Genomic DNA, 25,228 nt, shown 5'->3' on the forward strand with positions numbered 1-25,228 from the left:
CACAATTTGTGTTTGCTGTCTGTTATTGCTTCAATTATTGACTCTCAAAGGAGCGACAAATTTGCATTTGTGTGCCTATTTGCCTTTTGCAAACTGTAAACTTGGACGGTTGGGTTTGGATTCACACCTTTTATCCCTACCATACATCTATTTGCTTATCTTATAATGCTACGTGTATTGTATGGTGAACTGCTCACACACTTTTCCTTATTTCTCCACTTATTTTGGCGTTTTGGAGTAAGCATGTCTACCCTTTTGATACTTCCAAAGGACAGGACCCAGACAAAGGGAGGGCAGAATGTGTCCTGTCCAGTAGGGCTGGGGCTCCTAGCTAATACTATAAAGGATGCATATTCAAATACAAGTTCCATTAGAATGTGAGCTCAGTCAATTCTAATTTCAAGAGTTTCCAGTAGTGCATGTGCCTGGGTGGATTTGGCTCTTAAAGCGGGTTGAAAGTATGTCACAGTCTTGGGCTTTGCACTCCCAGTTGTATTCCTTTGAGGTTCATCGATTTGAATGACCTTTGCTGGGCCAGGTTGACAGCTGATGGACATAGGTTCCCTGCTGGGATGGAGCATGAAACTAATTTCTGTGAGTGAGTGAGTGAGTGAGTGAGTGAGTGAGTGAGTGAGTGAGTGAGTGAGTGAGTGAGTGAGTGAGGGAGTGAGTGAGTGAGTGAGTGAGTGGGATCTTCTTCCCAGTAGACTTTGTGGATGGTGCAGAGAAGTTGGAATTGGAGTTAGAGCCTCGCTTCGACCAGTAGTCAGCGAAGGGCTTTCAGAGCATGTTGGAGGTGTGTGCTACCTGGTTTTATATCCTCTATATATCCTGGCACTTAATAATTTGTGGCTAAGTGATGCATCTGGTAAACCGCGTATCATAAAGCTGTTATTTCATGAGTCTCCATATAAACCTATGCTTTTCCTTTTCTATTGACATTTTAACATGCCTCATATCCTATTCTCGTCGCATTGATGTGGGCAATTCATCTTCTGGATCTGTCAATTATCCGACCACTGCCTGCCATTCAACCAGACCCAGGGGGGTCGCTCACCGGAGCAACGAGCACGCCGTGAGGGAAACGGCTCCAGTACATTGCAGCTCCTCACCGCCCGGTCATCCATTCAACGCCGTGAGGGCAACGGCTGCAGACCGGGACCCGGACAGCGGACTACAGTACCCAGCAGCCCCGGGCAGGTCGCAGGCCCGTGACGCTCCCAACGCGCCCGGAGGCGCCATAAGATCTTCGAGTGCCGAGCGCTCTTGGGGGTCGCTCACCGGAGCAACGAGCACGCCGTGAAGGAAACAGCACCAGTACATTGCAGCTCCTCACCGCCCGGTCATCCATTCAACACCGTGAGGGCAACGGCTGCAGACCCGGACCCGGACAGCGGACTATAGTACCCAGCAGCCCCGGGCAGGTCGCAGGCCTGTGACGCTCCCAACGCGCCCGGAGGCGCCATAAGATCTTTGAATGCCTCCCGCTCCGCGGGACGCGCCAGGCAAAGCCTGGGCAAAGGGCGGGAGTCTGTGGCAGTCCGGGGCAGGACGAGGCTGGGCTGGGCCACTGACTCTGGTTGCCGCTAAGTATAACTATATTCTCTTTCTGAAGCCCCTTCGGACCTATTTGGTGGAGATCACTATTTTCTGTTGTCTTCCACAGATCTGCGTTACGTAATAGGCGCAGACATAGTCCTTTTTTTTACTTTTAAGTGCAATCCATGATAGCTTTAGTATTTAATTAGTATAAAATTAACTTTAGGGGGATATATTTTATAGGTTGCAATCATGTCTAAACAAAAATCCACTAAAACCCCGTCAGTACCACCCACTTTAGATAATTATTTAGTTAAAGTGGTTAACAAAATTAATACTGAACGGCGATGGTCATTAGGGCGGGGGAACTCCCCTAACAATTCACCCAGTCTGCTTACCCAGACACAGATATCTGCACCAGTAGTTAACGACAGTTGTGATTCTGATGATCCTGATACAATTAACGTGGAATTACCAGTAGAACCGATACCCAATCAGGTTATGATAGATGATTCTATTGATAATCCGGAACCTTGTACCCCGGCCCCCAGAGTAGTTAGAGCCTGTAGGAAAGTCCAAACGAAAAGGGGGGTAATTCGTAATAAAAAAAGGGTAACCACATCACCCAAACAAAATCGTCGGCGACGACGAGATCACAGATAAAGAAGGTACAGTTACGTTGAACACCAACCAATTTGATCTCCTGCTGAGCATCATTGATGCCAAGATAGATAAGATCATCAAACCCTTGGTAGATAAACTTGATTTGATAACAACGGAGCTAAACAGATTGGGATGCCTTCTGAGTACCCGCCCTGATCTGGCAGGAAGTCCAAAACCCATTGGAAAAGCCCCTAGTATCAGTAATGAAATGCCTATTCCTTGTGAGGGGGGGTCAAGTGCTAATAAGACAGTGACGCCAGTGCCCCCGCAAGCGGCTTGTTTAGAAAAACAGGACACAGTAGTAGCCGCTGCTGAGAGTAAGGAGGGATGGACAGAAGTCAGGAGGAAACGTTTTATTAATCTTCCCCCTGACTGCGCGCCCTATGTGGTGGTTTTAACTAATGTACCACCCTCTGATTCATTAATGACCCAGCGCCAGCAGGAATCACACGCTTCATTAAAAAATAAAACAGTTTCTTGGCTGCACAAGCAATGTGGGTTCCCAACGGCCTACTCTGACCAAATTTTGTCTGCAAGAAGGGTTAATTGGATAGGTAATTCCAGAAAGAGTTGTAGGGGCGACTGTGTTATTGTTCATTTTCAGCATCCACAACACGTCGCGACGGTTCTGCTGAGAGCAGCCTCTTTGCCAACCAATGATAATAGTGTGTTGCCACGCCCAATTGGTTATTCTTATAGCCATCTTATGACTAATCCACCCAAAGATTATACCAGAACCAGGCCACTCATGTCTTTTAATTATCCAGTTTTTGACATCCCAATGCAGAACCGATTCCATATGTTAAATAGCATGGACTCCAACGATTGACATAACCAGGTTTCGGGGACTAATCTAAACCCGAACTATGATTGTGGGGAGTCATCAAGTGGAAATTTGGACGGGGGTGTTGGTTCTAATGAAATTATGAATATGGACAATCCTGTTCCAATCCAGGGGGCTGATTTAAACCTGAACAATGTTTGTGGGGAGCCACCAAGGGAAAATTTAGACTGGGGAGATGGCTCTAATGAAACTACGATCTTGGATAACCCTGGCCCAAGGAGCAAAGGGATAACTATTGTTAGCTGGAACATTGCAGGTTTGAAATCTAAAGGTAATGTACCAGGTTGGATGGATTGTGTTAATACCTACGATGTTCTCTGTTTCCAGGAGACATGGTCCAGGGAGGACGTTAAGAATGAGGGGTTTGTTTCCTATAATTTGCCTGCACTGGGTACTGGCCCAGGGAGAGCTAAAGGTGGCTTAGTAATATTGGTATCTATCTCCCGCCCGATTGTAGTAAAAAGGTATATTACCGTAGGAGCCCATGTGCAGATTCTTTGGCTCCATGGTGATTTGGGTCGTAATATCTTACTGATAAATTACGATAACAATATTTTTGACAACTCTAGGGTAACAGTTGTAAATGACCTGGCAAATGTGATTGATAACCTGAACTTAGAAGCTAATGTTTCTTTTGATTTTATATGGGTAGGCGATTCAATATTATTTTATGTGAATTGTCGACACAAAAAGTTAGTGGGGTTACTGACAACGCTGGATCAAATGACTTGCATTTTGCACATAATAATTATGGGGAAACTTTGAATAAATTTATGGGCTGCCATGACTTAGAAATTCTAGACTTTGTTAAAGGGGAACAAGTACAGACTATCCCCACCTTTAAGAGTCGGCATATCAGTACCACTACTAGTTCGGTCATAGACCACGTGATTGTTTCCTCCCATATTGTTTCATGTTGTGCTCCCCCTAGGATTGAGGTAACTTCAATTAGTGATCACAATTTTACTATCCTGGAAACCACCTTCTGGGGAGGAAGCTTTGTTAAAATAGGGAGTACAATCACTAATGTAGAACCCCACAGACAAAATGGTGTCAGACTTAAATGGGCAGGGGACAAGGCCCATGAGTTAATCGGCTCTATTGTCAGGGACTGTCTGGTAGATATCAATCTGATCCTTGATAATGTTACCGATCATGAACAGGTTTTATTTGCTTTTAAAGGGGTTAATCAATTAATCGATGCCAGGTTCACGCGACCGAGCAATGCCCAACGTAGAAATGGACCGGGTTGGTTTGATCACACGTGCACCACTTCATTAACCAAAATTAAAAAGTGCTCTTGCCCAAAAGCCTAGGGACACTGGTCTTATTACAAAATTAAGATTAGAATATAAGAATACCCTGAAAAGGAGGAAGTCTGAGCTACAGCAACAGGCCTGGTATTCCCTCAACCAAGCTGCTGAACTATCCAATAGTACCCTGTTCTGGGCTACGGTTAACTCCCCTTTCCTTAAGGATGAAAATACTTTGGAGCTAACATCTAATGTCCCTAGTGATGGATGGGTAACACACTCTTCTAACATTTTTGATTCTAATAGTGGCGCATTTACCAACCTTAATAGTTCGACTGCTCTGCCGCTGGACATCTCTGTGGGTGAGGTGGAGCTTGGCATACGTACAAGCAAGGGGGGAAAGCCCAGGGCCCTGACGGGGTGCCCATTGATGTTTATAAAGCGGCCCCTGAGATGTGGAGCTCCCTTCTGGCTATTGTTTTTAACACTGCAGTTTGTTCCAAGGCCCTCAATACCTGGGGGGATGTTGGACAGGCCACATGAAGGGCTCGCTCCCTCCCCGCACGACCAGGCCCGAGCCCAGTTCCTCAAGTGTTACCCGCCACCACTACCCGTTTTCCGTCCCCTCTGGGACCCCTGCCTCTGAACATCTCGACCTCGTGGGCCCGATCCCCTACCGGCCTGCTCGCCCGACCTGGGCGCCATCTTGGACACAGCACCACGAGGCCGCGTGGCCTCCGATCGACCCTAACCCTGGGCCTGGCCAGGCCCCGACATCCCGGCACCACCATCCACCCAGGAGGTGAGCGGACTACTTGGCAGGTCAATGGGAGAAAGAGGTGTCGATGGCTATCCCCCGCCAAGGGCCGATCAACCCCAGCTCCCCCAGGCGCTGGCTCCACCCCCCTGCTGGGTGTCTGGACTCCCTCATCCCGGACCTCCCGACCCCCAAGTGCGAGGGTCCGGACATCAGAGGGCGCCAGACCTATAACTGGGGCAGCTCCAGAGCAGGAGGGCAGTTGTATCCTGGAGTCGAGAGACGCAGTGAAGAACTCATCCTTGACGGACTACTGGCGCTGCCGTAGCCCTACCTTGCGAACTACCGTCCTGCCTGCTGGCGCTGCCGCAACTTTCTGAAACCTTCATCGTCGTCGGGACCTGCTGGCGTGGCCGCGGACCGTTTGTAACCACTACCTTCATCGGGACCAGCTGGCTCCGCCGCGGACCGTCGCCTTCCACCATCTCGGGACCTGCTGGCTCGGCCGCGGCCCGAACATCTAGAACGCCGAGCTCGAGGATTGAGAGCTATTTCATCTAACCAATTGGTAACAAGACTGTCCCGCTACCCCCTTACCCAACCAAGAGACCAGAATAGAGGGGACCCCTGAGTCCAGACCTCCTTGTACCATTTCACCGTACTTAAAGAATCGCTTATAAAGTAACGTTGAACCTTATCCTTGTGTGGTGTACGTCTGTGGGGGGGAAGTTACTTGTCTGTACGATCGCTGGAGACGGCTCTCCCCGGAGACCTCTCCCCCTATCCTCGGCCGACCCTCCAGGTCCGTCTAACATTGGTGGCCAGCGGCGCGATCCGAATCACCGCATAATCGTACAGAGAGTAGCTCACCCCACGACGAAATCACCATGACAACCAAAGAAAGCGGATCCACCGAGAAATTCCAGATGGAGAAACTGGAAGAATATAGCCATCGTGAGTTGAAACAATTCTGCATTGAACTAGGTATCACTACCACCGGTCTAAGTACTAAAGACGATTTCAAGCACGCCCTTGAGTCCTGGGCAGAAACCGGGGCCGTCAGACCCCCGGACCAAAATGTTGCAGCAGCAGAGAAAAACTCCACGGCTTCCGAGGAACAAAGAACGGGTCTCTCGCAAGATGAGATCCAAGAACGAGAAAAAACCCGACTACATGAACTAGAAATGGCCCGGCTCAAAATGGATGGTGAACTCAAGTTAGCCGAACAGAAACTAAACCTAGAACATCTGCGACTCCGAGAAGAACGGGAAGAGAAACAGAGACAAAGAGAGCTCGAGGAAAAGAGACTGGCATATGAACATGAGCGCAAATTAGCTGAGATAGACTTACGCAAGCAGAACCAAGAATTAGGGGTGCCCGAGCAACCTCGCACCCCAGGGGCAACAGAGAAAAAGGTACACATCCCCAAGGATGTCGTCCGAGAATATTTTCGAGAGGACGACATCCAGCAATGGTTCAAGGCCTACGAAATCGCTATGACCTCCCACCGGATCGATCGAAGCGACTGGGGAGCCGGACTATGGGGGAGGTTCCTAAATGAGGGCCGCGATGCCCTGCTACAGCTCCCAGACCATCTGATGACCTCCTATGACCACATGAAAGCTGCCCTCCTCACCCGCTATGGGCTCACACCCGAAATGTACCGCCAGAGGTTCCGAGACTGCACCCGGATCCCGGGTACAACTTGGGTGGAATACGTGAACTATTTCAGCCGAGCCTTCGAGGGTTGGATCAAGGGAAGCAACGTAACGACCTACGAACAACTCTTCAATCTCATGGTATGGGAGCATCTGTCAAACAACTGCTTCATCGAGCTCAGGCAGCACCTCCTCGACAGCAAATTGACTGATCCACGGCAGCTCGCCGCCGAGGCTGACCGGTGGGAAATCACCCGAGTGGGCCGGAATGGGTCCTATGAGCAGAACCGGAACCACCACGGTCAGCACCGTCCCCGAGGAGGAGGAGGGGGCCAAGGACGAGGAAAGGACAACGCTCCGGCCGCCCCCGCTACCAGCACCCCACCCCCGGCCAACCGGGGCAACACCCCGGCACGGCCGGGGTACAGAGCCAATGTCACGTGTCACCGATGCCAGCGAGTCGGCCACTACGCAAACGACCCAAATTGTCCACAGAGCCAGACCCCGAGGCCCCGCCAGATAGCTGCCGCCGCCCTGGGGGAAGAACAAATCTCTGAGGAACATGAAGAATATGAGCAAGAACACCAAGAATGGGAGCCAGCCGCCATGGCTCTAGCATGCTTAGGGGGAAGAGACATGGTCCCGCGGGTCCCCCTGCCCGCCAACACCCGGAAGTACAGTCAATGGGTGAGCATTAATGGACGCCGGGCCGAAGCCCTACGTGACACCGGGGCCAGTGTAACAGCCGTCCGCTGTCACCTGGTGACCCCAGAACAGATCCTGCCGAACATTCTCTGCCCTGTCCGTTCAGTCGACAATTCGGAGAGTCTATGTCGGATGGCTTGCGTCCCCTTCGAGTGGGGAGGAGTCTCCGGCATGTTGAAAGTAACGGTCTGAGATGACGCCCCCGTAGACTGTCTCCTGGGGAATGACCTTGAAAGCTCCCCGTGGGCCGCCGTAGAAAGGAGAGAGCACCTGGGGATGTTGGGCATCCCGGACTGGGCGTGCGTCACCACCCGGTCCATGGCCGCCCGTGCCATCCCCCGACCCGAAGAACCTGAATGGCCGGCACCTCCGCCCCCGGTTGCTCCAGTAGAAGGCGCCGACCGTGCCGTCCCCCCAGAACAAACTCCCGAGGGGCCCGTTCAGCCTCAGGACCTTTCCGGCCTGGATCAGTGGCATCAGGGGGGGGGGGCCCACCCAGGAACAGTTTCGCCAAGAACAGAAGACCTGTCCCTCCCTCGAGGGACTCCGCCAACAAGCCCTCGCTCAGAGCGCAGGGGATACTTCCGGGACACATTGGGTCTATTGGGACAATGACCTGTTGTACAGCGAACAGAGAATCGCGGAGTTAGGGGCCAGTCGAGTGCTAGTGGTGCCCCTCCGCTTTAGAGACTTCTTGCTAAACCTGGCCCACGATGTCCCCCTGGCTGGCCACCTGGGTCAAGATAAAACCTACAGTCGCCTGGTGACCCACTTTTTCTGGCCTAAAATGAGGAACGATGTACTCCAGCACTGCCGGTCTTGCCCCACGTGCCAAGCCAGTGGGAAGAGCGGCCGCAAGCTGAAAGCCCCCCTGCAACCATTTCCAGTGATCACCACCCCGTTCGAGAGGGTGGGGATAGACATTGTGGGGCCCCTCGACCCCCGTACAGCACAAGGACATCGGTTCATCCTGGTACTGGTGGACCACGCCACCCGCTACCCTGAGGCTGTTCCCCTGCGAACTGTGACAGCCCCGGTAGTCGGCCGGGCCCTGATGGGGATCTTCTCCCGTGTGGGCTTCCCCCGAGAAGTCGTCAGTGACCGGGGCACAAACTTTATTTCAAAATACATGAAGTCCCTCTGGCAACAGTGTGGGGTCACCTACCGATTCACGACCCCCTATCACCCTCAAGGAAACGGACTCGTTGAGCGGTTCAACCGCACGCTCAAAGGGATGATTGGGGGGTTGGAAGAGCCCCTCCGTCGCCAATGGGATGTGCTACTACCGTGCCTTCTCTTTGCCTACCGAGAAGTCCCCCAGAAGTCCCTCGGCTTCAGCCCGTTTGAACTCTTGTATGGACACCCGGTACGAGGGCCGCTCAGCCTAGTCAAAGAAGGCTGGGAAATGCCCCCTCTAAAGAACCCTCCCGATGTTTTCAGGTACCTCCTAACTCTCCGCAACCAGACCCGACGATTCAGAGAGATGGCAAGGGCAAACTTGGAGGCCAGTCAGGAGGACATGAAAAGGTGGTACGACCAAAATGCCTCCTCCATCGAATTTGAACCCGGCCAACAAGTATGGGTAATGTCCCCCACCGAACCATGCGCCCTGCAAGACAAATGGACGGGGCCCTTCAAAGTGATCGAGCGCAAGGGCCCTGTCACCTATCTCATCGATATGGAATCTTCACGGAACCCTCTCCGGGTTCTCCACGCTAATAGACTGAAACCCCATTTTGTGCGCTCAGAACTCAGCCTCCTGATGGCAACAGACAATGGAGCCGAGGAGGACTCCGAACCCCTCCCTGACCTCCTACGGACTCGGGAGAAGGACGGCTCCGTGGACGGGGTCCGACTCTCGGAGGCCCTCACCCTGGAACAACGCCAGGGATGCCAAGACCTCCTGCTACAGTTCGCCAGCCTGTTCTCCCTCACCCCAGGGGTCACCCCCTGGTGCGTACACGACGTGGACACTGGGGACAGTCCCCCTATCGGCCACCGGGCCTACCGCGTACCAGATCGGGTACGGGCCTGCATCCAAAAGGAGGTGGCCCGGATGCTCACGCTCGGGGTCATCGAGCCCTCCGACAGCCCATGGGCCAGCCCAGTAGTACTGGTCCCCAAAGCGGCCGCCCCCGGCGCCACACCAGAACTCCGGTTCTGCGTCGACTACCGGGGCTTGAATGCGGTCACCAGAACAGACGCACATCCCATTCCCCGGGCAGATGAACTAATCGACCGCATGGGAGCTGCCCGCTACCTCAGTATCTTCGACCTGACGGCGGGCTACTGGCAGATCGGCCTCACACCCCGGGCCCAAGAACGATCTGCATTTTCCACTCCTGATGGACACTATCACTTCAAGGTCATGCCATTCGGCATGAAGAATGCCCCAGCAACGTTTCAGCGGCTAGTTAATCAGGTCCTGGCGGGGCTTGAAGAATTCAGCGCCGCCTACCTGGACGATATCGCTGTATACAGCCACCACTGGTCCGACCACCTCCACCACCTCCGGGAGGTGCTACAGGCCCTTCAACGAGCTGGCCTCACGATCAAGGCCAGCAAATGCCAAATTGGCCAGGGGTCCGTGACCTATCTCGGACACCAGGTGGGAAGCGGTCTGGTGGCCCCTCTGCAACTCAAGATCGCTGCCATCCAATCTTGGCAGCCCCCCATCACCCAGACCGAGGTACGCGCCTTTTTGGGACTCACAGGCTACTACCGGCGGTTCGTGAGAGACTATGGCAGTATTGTGGGGCCCCTCACGGAACTCACATCCAAAAACCACCCAAAGAAGGTCAACTGGACCCCAGACTGTCAAGCGGCCTTCGAGAAGCTGAAGGCCGCCATGTGCTCCGCCCCGGTACTCCAGGCCCCCGACTACAGTCGGGAATTTATCGTCCAGACGGATGCCTCCGACCATGGCATTTGGGCAGTCCTTTCCCAGTTGAACACCGAAGGACTTGACCAGCCAGTGGCTTTCATCAGCCGGCGACTCCTGGCCCGAGAACAACGCTGGAGCACCATCGAGAGGGAGGCCTTCGCCGTGGTATGGGCCCTCAAAAAGCTCCGGCCCTACCTCTTCGGCACCCACTTCCGGGTACAGACCGATCATCGGCCCCTGCAGTGGCTAATGCAGATGCGGGGGGAAAACCCGAAACTACTACGTTGGTCCATCTCCCTGCAGGGGATGGACTTCACTGTGGAACATCGACCTGGGCAAGACCACGCCAACGCAGATGGCCTGTCACGCTTTTTCCGCCTCGACGAGGAGAGTCCCCAAGAGGATGGGTGACTCTCCCCGCCTTCAGCTGGGGGGGACGCATGTTGGACAGGCCACATGAAGGGCTCGCTCCCTCCCCGCACGACCAGGCCCGAGCCCGGTTCCTCAATGTTACCCGCCACCACTACCCGTTTTCCGTCCCCTCTGGGACCCCTGCCTCTGAACATCTCGACCTCGTGGGCCCGATCCCCTACCGGCCTGCTCGCCCGACCTGGGCGCCATCTTGGACACAGCACCACGAGGCCGCGTGGCCTCCGATCGACCCTAACCCTGGGCCTGGCCAGGCCCCGACATCCCGGCACCACCATCCACCCAGGAGGTGAGCGGACTACTTGGCAGGTCAATGGGAGAAAGAGGTGTCGATGGCTATCCCCCGCCAAGGGCCGATCAACCCCAGCTCCCCCAGGCGCTGGCTCCACCCCCCTGCTGGGTGTCTGGACTCCCTCATCCCGGACCTCCCGACCCCCAAGTGCGAGGGTCCGGACATCAGAGGGCGCCAGACCTATAACTGGGGCAGCTCCAGAGCAGGAGGGCAGTTGTATCCTGGAGTCGAGAGACGCAGTGAAGAACTCATCCTTGACGGACTACTGGCGCTGCCGTAGCCCTGCCTTGCGAACTACCGTCCTGCCTGCTGGCGCTGCCGCAACTTTCTGAAACCTTCATCGTCGTCGGGACCTGCTGGCGTGGCCGCGGACCGTTTGTAACCACTACCTTCATCGGGACCAGCTGGCTCCGCCGCGGACCGTCGCCTTCAACCATCTCGGGACCTGCTGGCTCGGCCGCGGCCCGAACATCTAGAACGCCGAGCTCGAGGATTGAGAGCTATTTCATCTAACCAATTGGTAACAAGACTGTCCCGCTACCCCCTTACCCAACCAAGAGACCAGAATAGAGGGGACCCCTGAGTCCAGACCTCCTTGTACCATTTCACCGTACTTAAAGAATCGCTTATAAAGTAACGTTGAACCTTATCCTTGTGTGGTGTACGTCTGTGGGGGGGAAGTTACTTGTCTGTACGATCGCTGGAGACGGCTCTCCCCGGAGACCTCTCCCCCTATCCTCGGCCGACCCTCCAGGTCCGTCTAACAGGGGAATCGATCATTATCCTGATATATAAAAAGGGCAGTAGGTCGGATGTGAAAAATTATCGCCCCATTTCCCTACTTGACTCTTCAGTCATGATTATGAGCAGAGTCATGCTGGTCAGGTTAGAGGAATGGGCCGAGCAAGAGGGTATACTGGCCGACAGCCAATATGGATTTAGAAAGGGCAGGGGTACCCTAGATCAGTGTATTAACCTTGACCTACTGATCAGGAAACAAGGCTCTCTTTATCTCTGCTTTGCAGACCTAAGTAGTGCCTTTGATTTGGTCGATCATACTCTTTTATGGACAACACTGTTACAGCTAGGTGTGCCAGAGGGTATAATTTTCTTTTTAGCCAGGCTATATGGGAAATTACAAACTTGTGTACGTTTTGGCCGTAATGGGGAATGCACCCCGAAATTTAGAGTTAAGAGAGGGATAAAACAGGGCTGTGTATTGGCCCCCCTCCTTTTTATCTTATTTATTAATGGAATTGATGCTATTTTAAAAAACGTAAATGCAGATGCCCCCAAGATCAAAGGTGTCCCTGTGCCGGTGTTACTTTACGCCGATGACGCTGTATTGCTCTCAAGAACCCCTTTGGGGCTGCAGCGCTTGATCAATAGATTTTCCATCTTTATAAAAGAAAGAAAACTAATCATTATTAAAGGGAAAACACATACCATGACCTGTGGGGCAAAGCAAATTTTTAAATGCTTTTTTTATTGACGGTGACAAGGTGCAACATGTAAATAAATTTTGTTACCTTGGTATAACCTTCTGCAAAGACAGAAAATGGCTTAATGAATTTAATAATATCCGTAACAAGATGGCCAAAAATGCTCATGGTGTTTTTAGGTTTGCGGCAAAGGTCGGGGACCGCCGCACCAGGGACATGCTCACTATTTATCAAGCAAGATGTGTCACTATTACACTTTATGGGGCGGGTGTTTGGGGCCACAAATGTGACCATAATTTGCAGCAGGAGGAAAAACGTTTTTTTTTAAAAACTGCTGGCTCTGTCTGCGTCCGCCCCAACTGAGCTAATCCATTGAGAATTGGATACTAACTACTTGATTGATCTATTATCCTTGAGGCCACTTATGATTTGGCGCTCCATTTGGCTACAAGAAGAAAAGTCTTTTAATAGATCTATAATTGAGGATTGTCTCTCTCTGGATAAACACCTTAATATTCCCTGATTAAAATATGTGGCTGTTTGTTTTTCTGAGATATTTAATTTTAACGTATTGAGTGACCCTAGTGCAGCATCCCTGATTTCTAAAGCAGAACTGAAAAACAATTTTCTGACTTTCAGAGCGAGGAAGCGGGCACTAGAAAATAGATCTTTATCCACTGTCTTGTTCTAGAGCACTTATAAGGTTGGCGAAGGATTTCCAAATTACTTAGCCATGGTGACAAGGCCATCGCATAAGTTTGTATTGACCAGATTAAGGTTTGGTGTAGCTTCCGATTCTTAAGAAGCACCCAACTGGGCCTTGTTTATGTGATGGTATATCCAAGCAGAGCACCTTGCACTTTTTACTGTTTTGTAAACTGTACACAAATTTTCGTATTGCCTATTTGAAACCTATGTTTGTTAAATATGGTGTACATACAGTTAATCAGGCTATGAGTTTAATTTTTAATCTGCAATTCGCCGATATCTGTTTTTATACTGCCACGTTTCTAAACCAGTCTATCAATGCCAGTAAAAGCATGTGTTTTTAAGAGTTATGTCTGTTAACTCTCTGGTTGTTTTTTATCCTGAAATTTATTGTATGTAATATTTACTGTATTTTTATCCTTGTGCTTTTATGGTCATTTACATGTGTCGAATAAAGCTTCATGAATTGAATTGAATTGAACATGCCTCATATCCCATTCTCGTTGCATTGATGTGGGCAATTCCTCTTCTGGATCTGTCAATTATCCGACCACTGCCTGCCATTCAACCAGATCATCTGCCAGCTCAGCGTCAATTTCTTGTGACTCTTCTCTTCTGTCGCCTATTCAGCCGCATCCGTGCCCAAGCTGCCATTTCTAGCGCTGTGTTTGCCTTCCGATCAATAGCCAACCATCTCTCTGCTTTCTTGCTAACAGTAGGGCAAGCTGTGTTGTTTTTTGCACAACTTATTTTAAATGTTTATAGGTGGCACATCCAACAAATAAACCTATAGAGACAATTGCAGCGTCGAATTTGCGCATTTCTAATTCCTTTCAATAGAGTTGTGCCTTTGTGCATGTCCGCATCATGTATGTAAAGGTTGCAGTGTCAGCAGGGCTTTAAGTGGGCCGGGTCGCACCGGGTCTGAGCACCAGCAGTTTTTTAAAGGGGGCCTCAAAACGGGTCTCTATCGCGCTCTGTTCACAAGTGGTCCATTTTTTCCGGACTGCAGTGACAGCAGGCACATTATGTGGGCGTGTTCACACTGCTCACTTCTCACTAGTAGAGAAGTTACGGCATGACGTCATGCCAGGTGAGCGTTGTAGGGGAAGGGAAATCCTTAAGAGAGTAATTTTCTCTCTGGATTACTTCTCTTTTTGAAACTCAGGAGCAGAAACATTGTTGAAGTGTCACCAGGGCTTTAAGTGGAAGCTTTTTCAATATTATATACAAGCCATAGTTGCTGCTTATTTATCTTATACAACTAACAACCACTGACAAAGCCAAAAGTCCTGACTTCTTGTAGGTATAATGTTACTTGTTGTTTCATATATCTGTATGCAATGACAGAAACAGCAAAAGTAAAAGTCGGGCGGCACACTATATGCTAAGCACAGATGTTTAGCTATGTGTTTTCAAGCCACGCCCTTAATTACATTGGCCACGCCCCTATCAGAGACCCCCCAGTTTTTTCATCCCACGTAAAGCCCTGAGTGTCAGCATCACACTTTTGAGATTCTGCATGCTTTTTTTCATCTTATTTAATATCTGTGTAGTGATGTACACCCAATGTTTATATATTGAAATGTGGAGCCAGAATTTAGCGCTAGCAGACCCCTTCTGGGCCCTTTCTTCACCAACGTCAGTGTTTTGGGCCAATCATTATCCCATTTAATTTTTTTAATTGATGCATATCATCCCTTATCGCTTTATCTAGTAAAATAATAGCACCCCTGGACATAGGCTCATCCAAAATGGCCTGCAACAACCCAATTTGTTAGGGGCCCGGTCTTCTCCATTCTAGGGCCCAGGTTCTGAAAACTGTCACGGAACACAGTGCAGTGCCTGACAGAGGGGGGGGGGGGGGGGGGGGGGCCGGAGAGCATCATCTCTTCAGAGACATGGCTCTCTTCTCCCTCTCCCTAGCGCCGGCGCAGATTTCAGCTACACCTCAGCGCCATGGTGCTAGGGTGCGTACCTGAGTCTACCATAGATTTGGTACAGGAAGGGTGTCCTTCCTGTACAAAATACTATGCCTAGGCACACTTCAAAGCTTTTCGTACTTTATATGTGTGCTGCACAGTGTAGCACGCATGCAAAGTCGGAAAATAAAGGAAAAATGAAAACATTTCTCTTTTTAACGCCTGCTTGACAGCCGCTTTAAGTTTTTGCACTAAACCCTGCCTAGTAATGTTAGTAGATAGGGTTTAGCAACAAAAGCATGACTGGTTGCATGGGAACACCCATGGTCCACCCATGTGACGCCCCCTTGATGCAAAGTAACGCTAAGCAACATTTCACGCTGCTTTGCATTGCTTTTCTATACAAACCAACGCTAATACCAATTAGCACTGGTTTGTTAATCCCCAAATACGTTTAGCGTCAGGGTAGTGTTACAAAAGTGACGCTAACCCGATGCTGAACCTTTGTGAATCTGGGCCTAGGTATCAAAGGCTGTTTTGCATATTTTTGATATTTTAATAACGATGTCAGGCACCCTGACCATCTCTTGTGCTTCTTGGAACATGATAGTGTCTTCCACCGCATTTAAATCCTCCATGGTTACAGTGTTACCCTTGGTTCCATCCGAAATTATCTTTGGATTGCGGTTGTAACTCACTTAAATTAGGTTAGACGCGCTATTCTGCAAATTGAGGAGATTTCTGAGTAAATCGTGTACCTTTCACACAAATGTGAGAGAGTGTTCCTAAAAATGGCAGAGCATGCATCAGGGTACTCGTTGTGATTGGTTTCTTAGAGATGATACTAGTAATCCATGACACACCGATCGCTGAAGTTTAAAAGAAGTGGTGTTGTTTGCCATGGCACTGGCTTCTCATTCTTGCTCCGAGCAATGCAGTCTATCCCCTTCCCCAATAGCCATGCAAAACAAGTAGACTAACACACATACCACTGTGGTCCATCGAATACACAAACACAGACCATAGACAGGTTCATTGTGGTTTGAGTAATGCTTCATAGAGCCAAGCTGTAATAAATTGCTCTTCCCATACAACATGTTTTTTTCAGAAATTGTCAAAATAAAGATGCTACTTAAGATAGGCACCTTGCTTTGGGAAAAATCATGGTATCTCTTCTATTAGGCTCAGTAGTAAGAAGGCCACACCGTTCGGAGGAACACACAGTTGTATCTATAGCTGTCCTCAGCCACAACTCGCTCTCATATTCTTCACAAAAATTATATAAGACAACTCCCCTTAAACAACCAAGCAACACAAATGACAAATCTACAATGACAATTGCCCATAGGATATCATTCCTCCACACACACACTCATGCACAGACATGCACACACAGACACCCCTAAAAGGAAGATAGAGGTTCTTATCACATAATCCTGAAATCTTCTGGGTGTCATAATAAACCCACCTCCCACTGTGCTCCCTTCGCCCTTTGTTTCCATTCCGTAGTCCTTTCAACTCTTATCATTCACCAGGCTAGCTCTTTCCACAACTATGCTTTGCAGATTTCAAACTCTTTCCTACATTCTTCTTGTCAAATTTCGCAATTTCTTATACTTCATTATTAAATCACTAACATGGGTAATTTGATATTGACTCAGTTACAAGCCTCGATATTATGTTAAGTTATGTTAATTTGGATTTGTTGAGCGCTTAATACCGAGAGGTCTCTAAGCGCTGACCAGTCATGTCGCCTTATGCCTGCCACATAACACATATTCACCACAATGCCAACTCTTTCTCATCTACCAGTTTTGTTCTGTACCAACAACATACTCAGCTGCCTGCACTGCACATTTTTGTACAACATGAAAGCCACACTGTTGTCAAATGAGGAGACCTCCAGTACCTCTAGATTCTGTCATAGAGGTCCTTTCTCTAATTACCCCCACTTCCCATCATTAAACACACACTCTTGTTCAATATCATGTTCAATCTCTCCACCGTACAATGTTTTCATGGCTCTACAGTGCTGCACACTTCTACTTGCCACTTTGCTTCTCCAGAAAATTAACCACCTCCACAGACATCAAGTGAACACAATTTTGAGATAGAATTGTCGTAGGAAATATTTACCTACCAATTATCTCAACTAAATCATTGACCACACTTTTTGTTCTTCATTAAGCTCCACTTTGTGTTCCAGCATCTCCGAATTGTGACCCTGTTATACGAAAACAAACAGAATCAGGGACCACAAACCACTAACTTGTTCCATAATGTCCAATTTGACCCTTGATAATAGCATCTATGGCAAAAGTTGTGTCATTAAAACTGGTTTCCTCGCAGTGTTACTGTTTAGGCACTTAGCATATTCAAGATTACTCTTCCAAACACATTGATAGATTTGTCACAAAAAGTAATGCTACTGCATCAAACTACCAAAAATAAACACAAATTATTTTATAGACTAAAACAGTGTAGGACGCGAATATCGAAGGGAGAATATCAACGGGACAGAATATCGTGACAAGAATGTAGAGGCACAAAAAATCGAACGATAAGTTGTATAGATTTTCTATATGTAACTCCACATATACATAGTTTGGTCATTTATATATATGTTCAAGTAGATGTGGAATTAATGATAGTAAATCCTTACCTCCCTCTGTGCACTTACGCCTCCAGTATTTTGTTCCTCGAAATTCTGGTTACAATATTCTGCCTTCGATACTCTATGGTACAATTGACTAAAACTTACAAATAAATATGAATAGATATATGGGCCCCTGGCATTATTCTAAAAAAGTGTTGAAAACTCAAAAATGATTAGAGGAGGCCGCAGAGTGTCAAGTTCAGGTACACAATTTCATACAGTGGGGGGTTCTGATACTGATTTCAAACTATTTTGTGCAGGGTAGTCTTCATATTTCAATCAATGTCTCCTAAACTGGTCATAGACGCACTAGACAGTGCATATAAACCAGTGCCTAATTTGAGCCAGTGGTTTCTGGTGCTCAGCACTGGCACTTAATCATCAACACCAGCGCTTTTCATGAGCACTAGTTAAGGACACATTTATTTACGAGGAGATTAAATGATTTGCACAGAATTACAGGATGTTGAGCCAACGCCAAGACTCAAACCTGGTTCCCTAGCTCCGAAGTCTGCAGCTCTGGCCATTATGTCACATCCTCTCCCCACTTTCGTGGTTAATAGGTTGTTCCGTTTTAGGCAGCGCTAACAGAAGAAATTGGCTAGGTCAAGCTGCCGCCTGACGAGAGCCCAGCGATACAAAAGGGGATGATGGACTGAGCATTTGAGCAAATCAAACACTCACCCCCCAGTCAACTGATTTGGGTTTAATCCATCACCATTCTTTAGCTCACTCCGCCACCCCAGTTCAGACATGGCCATATGCAAATCAGTCTGACCCTGTGCCTCATGGGAACAGTCCAACCCGAACTGCCAAATCCATGTCTTCCCTGGACCGGAAACAAGCATCCTGGGACCGGTTTCTGGCATTTCAGCCGTCATCAGCCAGGCTAGCTTGAATCCAGTGGCAAAGTGAGCAAGGGACTCACGTCTAAGCATACCCTGCCAACTTAGGGCGAACAAAGCGATACCAAAGGGGATGATGGACGGAGCGTTTGAGCAAATCAAACACTCACCCCCAGTCAACTGATCTGGGTTTAATCCATCACCATTCTTTAGCTCACTCCGCCACCCCAGTTCAGACATAGCCATATGCAAATTAGTCTGACCCTGTACCTCATGGGAACAGTCCAGCCCGATCTGCCAAAGCCATGTCTTCCCTGGACCGGAAACAAGCATCCTGGGACCGGTTTCTGGCAGTTCAGCCGCCATCAGCCAGGCTAGCTTGAATCCACTGACGAGAGCCCGGCGCTTATTTTTTTTACAAATTAACTGCTAATATAAACGTTTCTAGGTATTGCCAAACAAGTACTAATATAATAACAGTTTCAAAGTATTGTATGTTATCCATTAAGGCTGACTGAAAATCATGCTGTTTATCCCCCTTCATCCCCTGACATCTCAGATTAAAGTGAACCACAGATCTTTTCCATTTTGTTGGCTTTATCCATTCTGACATAGTAACATTTTTCCAAATAGCGATTGCCCTGATTTCATATTCCATTTCCCGGTTAATGGGGGATTTTCTTCCTTCCATTTTCTGGCTGTTACCCTCTTTGCAACAAGAGTGCCAAAAAACTCTGCATAGTCTACACTGGACCACATTAATTTAAATAATGCTGATAAGCAATTAAGAGCATTGTTGGCAGTTAGCATGAGGGCAGTACCTATAAGCTGAATCGGGCAAGTCTGCAAATGTGCCCAGATTTCATGAGGGAACATACACTCCCAAATCATATGTTCCCAGGTACAAGTCTGATTTTCATATAACTGAACATTTTGGACTTGCCTTTGGGATCTGAGAATGAATTCTTGTTGGAGTACAATACAGTTTATAAAAGTGAAATATAATGGCCATCAAACAGTGGAACCCCTAAAAGTCTGAGCATTAATTTGCAGAATTGATTGATTTCAACTGCACTTGGGCATAGTCGCCGACAGTGCCAGTCAGTGGCTGCTCCGCTGATATGGTGGAGGAGCGTCGCCCCACTGCTTTTGAGCAGTGTAAAGGAAAGGAAATATAAAATAATAATAACTTCAAATAATTATCATTTTATGTTTCCTTTGCGAGTGGGCGGGGCAGGAGTGATTTGCCCACTCCTAAGTGCGCATGACTGTTTGGTCTGCCCTCTCGGGTGCCCAAACCAGTTATGTGCAATACCCCTATTCTCCATGCAGGCTGCATTACAGCTTGTGTGGGGAACAAGCCCAGGATCCTATTCCCTGGTTGAGCGTTGAACCAGGATGCCCAAAACCAATCACAATGCTGCGTTGTGATTGGTCAGGGGAGCTTCCTTCCTGGCTTCCTGGCTTCTTGTTCCACGAGGAGAGCAGGAGCAAGGGGCAGAGACGCAGGACTCGGCGGCAAGGTAAGTGTATAATCATTTTGTTTTTGATTTACATTGTTCATTCTGCCGCTGTAAGGCCTCCCCCACCCCCTCGCCTGCCCTGCCACCTGCAAATCATGCCAGCCTCCACTGGTGTCATTTATATCATAGTTCGGGAAATGGGTCCACATTATCTAACAGGAGTGTCACAGAAACAGAAGACACCTTATTAAGTTCTCCAAACAGAGTAGGACCCATTTTTTCAAATAGGTATTGTTGTGTGTCAATCTGATTTTAAGCCCATCTAAAGGGTTAACTAAACTCAGATTGTAGTTCATCAAAGGATTTCACATTATTTCCACTTACCTGGTCTTCGATGCCTGCGATTCCTCCCTCTCACCAGACTCTACACCCTTTCGCTGATTCTACAGGAGTTGCAGGATTTTCCCAAAGTGGGGTCTGTTAATTTAATTCAGGGATTTTAAACATTTTGAAGATTGGCCCGCACACTCTTATTGAATTGAGGAGCACTCAGAACCTCACTTTCTGTAAATATTCTTGATGTCTGAACTTGAAAGCGAACCCAGACATTATTGATTGCTCATTTATTTTGGCAATGATAATGCTGTCCATGTTACATCTCCAGAGAGTATTGTAATAATGGGGTAACCCGATAGGCCACAGGACCTGGGTAAAATGTGGTACATAAGATAATGTCACAGTGGAGAACATCCACATGTCGACATTGTTTTATTTTGTGTGTCAAACTTAGATGACTCAGAATATATATCTGCATCTTTTTCATTTTGTTATGATTTGTCATTCATGCATATTCCAGACATCTGGCAGGTTAGGTTGTCATCACTGATTGTTGATGTATATATGCACACTACCTTCCCTTTGCACATCACCTGCACATATCCCCACTATGCACTTGCCACTTCACCTTGTGTGCACCTGTTTTTGATAAATGCGTAAATGTGAAATACAATATAATCTATAGAATTTGATTCATTTCAATCCCTGTGATATAATTAAATCATAACCATTGATGGAATGAGTTAATTGGTTTTGTTGTACTTTGTCTTCATAACTTAGATCATTTGTTGATTTTCTACACTCTGAATGTTCTCCACTGTGACATTATCTTATGTACCACATGTTACATCTCCAAGCTGGATTAAGTAACTAGTATATTCTCCTTATAAGATGCAGCCTTATAGTATTTTTAAATATCGAAAATGCCAACTCTAAAATCCAGGGCCATTTGTTTAGCTTTGGTCATGCCAATTTGTCTTGAATGTGCAAAGTCACCTCCTTAAACTTTTCACTGAAACCATTCTCGGTCCAAGAAACCTTTCCCCAATACATGTCTTCATCAGTCAGCCCCCACACACCCACAAGTGTACCTAGTTGAACACTGTGTGTTCCTCCCTCCTCTTCAGATAGCCCTCTTGGAATGCATTGAATGCACTTTCAAGAACTTCTTCTCTATGATTGTCCTACTGATAATCAAGGCTAAGACAATTGAGATACATGAATATCATGGATAACATACTGAAGGCCAAAGTATGGAAAGGGAAGTGCACATAGAGGACGTATAGATTTACTATTTCTAACTCCACATCTGGGTACTTTAAATATACATGTATATATCCTCAAGGTACATGTATACAGAGTTACGTATAGTAAATCTATATTTTCCTACCTTTCGATATTTTGGATTTTAGGTTTTGTACTCGATATTGTATACCTCTATATTCTAGCTTGGATTTTCAGGGGACACACCTTTCTCCACCTTAATCATCTTCCATCTCACATTGCATTTTCTACAGGAAATCCAACATGTCATCCTTTGCCACTAGAACAAATTGCCTTTCCATGATATTGTCATGTAGTTGCAAGACCCGGCAAACGATCCCCAATAATATTTTATACAATGTCTTGTTCGCGATAATCTCCTTCGAGGGTTTGTATTCTGCCATCACCACAAACCTAATACCCTTTTAAAAGGCTATAAGATGCATGTACCAACCAAACAACAGCAATAGTAGACTCTATCTGTTAGACAGTACAGCAATCTTCAACACAAGCCATACAGCCCTACATTCTATACCCAGCCGTCAGTGATGAAAGGGCTCTTAATTGCCAGTTCAAACATCCCTAATGTGAGTGAGTGATACAGCTCCTCCTAGGTGCCCATGAAATCATCTGTCAAATGTGGTCCTCTTTTGACTAAGCCTGTCATACATACTGGGCCCGCTGCAAAATAATGAATACATCTGAAATCAAATGAATACTGAGATATAACAATACTTCTCTCTATCCTGTGGTCTTGGAGTTCTGAAAACAGTGCCCAGAAAATGCTCTTTTGCTTTTTCTCCCTCTCTACTCTTGATGTACCAAATAACATCTTTTAGTACCAAGCATGGTTAGTTGTGCCTAAAACTGCCTTGAGTGTGTGATTTGGGAGTCTGCTTCAGATCAAATTATGGAAATCAGTTTGTGATGAGGAAAAGTGGGTGGAACCATGTATGAGCATAGCACTAGACAGCAATCTATTAAACCCACTCTCACCTTCCATTCGTTCTCCACAGGCAATCATCTCTCCTGCGCCTAGTGTTTTGTTCCCATATTGTCGCGCTTTATAAATGTTGTCATTCATTCATACTTGTATAATCGCAGTTTTACCACTCTCAGAAGAATCGGGGTGAAGCAAGCCGCTGTCTAGCTCAAGCATCTTTTAGCCCGCCGGCCAAGACTTATTTTTGACGCCATGTTCAAAGCAACTTTGAACCTACTACCTGTTTTCAATCAATCCAAGCCCTCATCATGCCAAACAATATTGTGGGGGGAAATCACACGCTGAACTGAGAAACGGGGCGGTGCAGAAACAGCCTTGAACTAAGCTGTTCATTGTCCGTCAGCCAATAGCCAAAGAGTACCAAAGAAAGTTTGCAGAAGCATTGATAAAGCAATTTGTTTTTACACTTGGATGTAGATATTTCATAGCTTGCAAAAACAATAGTTTATGTGGAATGAAGTGTCAACCCAGCCTGATCTTCCTTTAGTAGGAAAGACACAGGAAGGGTGGATTAGTGGAGGGTTAACAGACCCAGCTTATTATTAAAATATAATGTTGACACATTGCATTTGAAATATTCTCTCTGATTGCCAGATATATATTATTATTGGGAAACTGAGAGATTAGATAGTGAGAGCGAAGTGGGACAGAGAGAGAGATCAGGTAGTAAGAGAGATGTGAGGTAGAGCAAGAAATGTAGTAGAGACACGAGGGCGATAGAGAGTTTGGGTATAGAGGCATGGAGAGAGCAATTGAGAGGTGAGATAAGAGGTACGAGTTTGAGGCAAGGGACGAAGATGGAGGAGAGGTACAGGGAGGTGGGATGTGAACAGAGCAGTGAGCGGTGTGAGGTAGACAGAGAGTTAATGTAGAGGGGGTGGTAGAAAGGTAGAGGTTGTCATTAAAAACATTAGGGAGAGAGGATGTTGTGAAAGAGGTCGAGAGATATGGCAGAGAGTTGCATTGGGAGAGACATGAGCTAGACATAAGACAATCAATTAATCAATCATTTGTAAAGCGCACTACATACCCGCGAGGGTCTCAAGGCGCTGGGGGGGGGGGGCGCTACTGATCGAACAGCCAGGTCTTGAGTATCCTCCTGAAGGTCAGCAGGTCTTGGGTCTGTCGTAGGCTCAGTGGGAGGGTGTTCCATGTCATACGTAAGTGTAAAGAGATGAAACAGGAAAGTTGGAGTAGAGCTCAGAAATGTAGACATAGTGTTGTTGAGAGCTGGGCAACAGTTGATTCCGGGCAGTTGGAGATCTGAGCAGGCGAAGGAGCTTCACTCTTGTGATGGAAGTTGAATAAAGCCTTGGAAAGTGCCTGAAATTGTGTGGCGTTTCACTACAATTTGGCGACGAGGATGGGATGAGAGAGGGGTGAGGAAGAAGAGGTGAGATGAGTCAGATGAGGTGAACTGTAGTAAAACGAGAGAAGCAGAAAGATTCATTTAAAATATATTTCTGCCAAACTGCCTGAGAGTGTGAGGGTACAGTTGGGCAGGCGGGCACCGCCCAGCTTCCAGGCTGTAAATACATCTGTCTTTCTGCACAATAATGTATGGCAGGATTTCTGAAAAACCCTGGTTACTTTACTGGGCGGCTCTTTGAGGGTGGGGGCGCTGGGCAATTGCCCACTTTGCCCATGCCTTTAACCGTCTCTGCATATGCCCTTTCTTTAGCAACAGAGAAAGCTTTCTATAAATAGGGCAGCATTTCACTCTGGGGGTGGAGCCCTCCGCTCGAGTGTGCGATCTACCGAAAGCATCTTCCGAACATGCCGCTATGCACTGCTCCCCCCCCCCCCCCCCCCCCCCCCCGGCAGGCAGCATTGGGTCTGTGATTCCAGGGGCCGCGCGCCGCCGTGCCCACGCTGTGATTGGCTCGATCGGAATTCCGAGAGCTTTGTCGTGTTTGGATTTGCTTCCATCGAGATTTATGCAAATCCCAGATACTAAGAAGAGCAAAGTGCAAGCTTTGTACATTAAGTGGCAAACCGCGGCAGAACCCTTCATTACAAGTGTCTCCCATGCTAAAATCCCATGGTACCTTGCACACTGCCAAGCCTGTCGTATAATTATTGCCCCACAATTACAGGTTTTGAATGACGTTTGACTCTTTACGTCATTATTCGGCCAAGTTCTGCAATGTTTGCATGCAGGCATCCATAATTTTTGTAAAACGTAGCAAGTATGCAGGTGCACAGAGTGTAATATACTCTTTATTACAGAATTTAAGTGTGTGGTGGGGACTTGACTCCAGAAGAGTCCTCAAGTGGGTTATGAAGCCACGCCCTCAAACAATGCTATTAAACAGCACTTTACTCTCAGAGTTGTTATACATGATAGATGCTATTCTGTGTTTTCAGTTTAAAAATGTCTTTTCTCCTTAGGTTGACAGCCTTGATTCCTTTTAAACTTGTTTTCTTCTTACGAGGAGTATTTGTAGGTAGTAAGGGGGGGGGGGGGGGGGCTAACATGGGCAGATGGCATTGGCTCGCGGGTGGGGGGCGGGGTGTTTTGCGGGGGGAGGGTCATGCGAGGGAAAAAAAATTAAAACGTACCTTT

Source organism: Lissotriton vulgaris, chromosome 12, assembly GCF_964263255.1.
Source record: "Lissotriton vulgaris chromosome 12, aLisVul1.2, whole genome shotgun sequence".
NCBI classification, from domain to species: Eukaryota; Metazoa; Chordata; class Amphibia; order Caudata; family Salamandridae; genus Lissotriton; species Lissotriton vulgaris.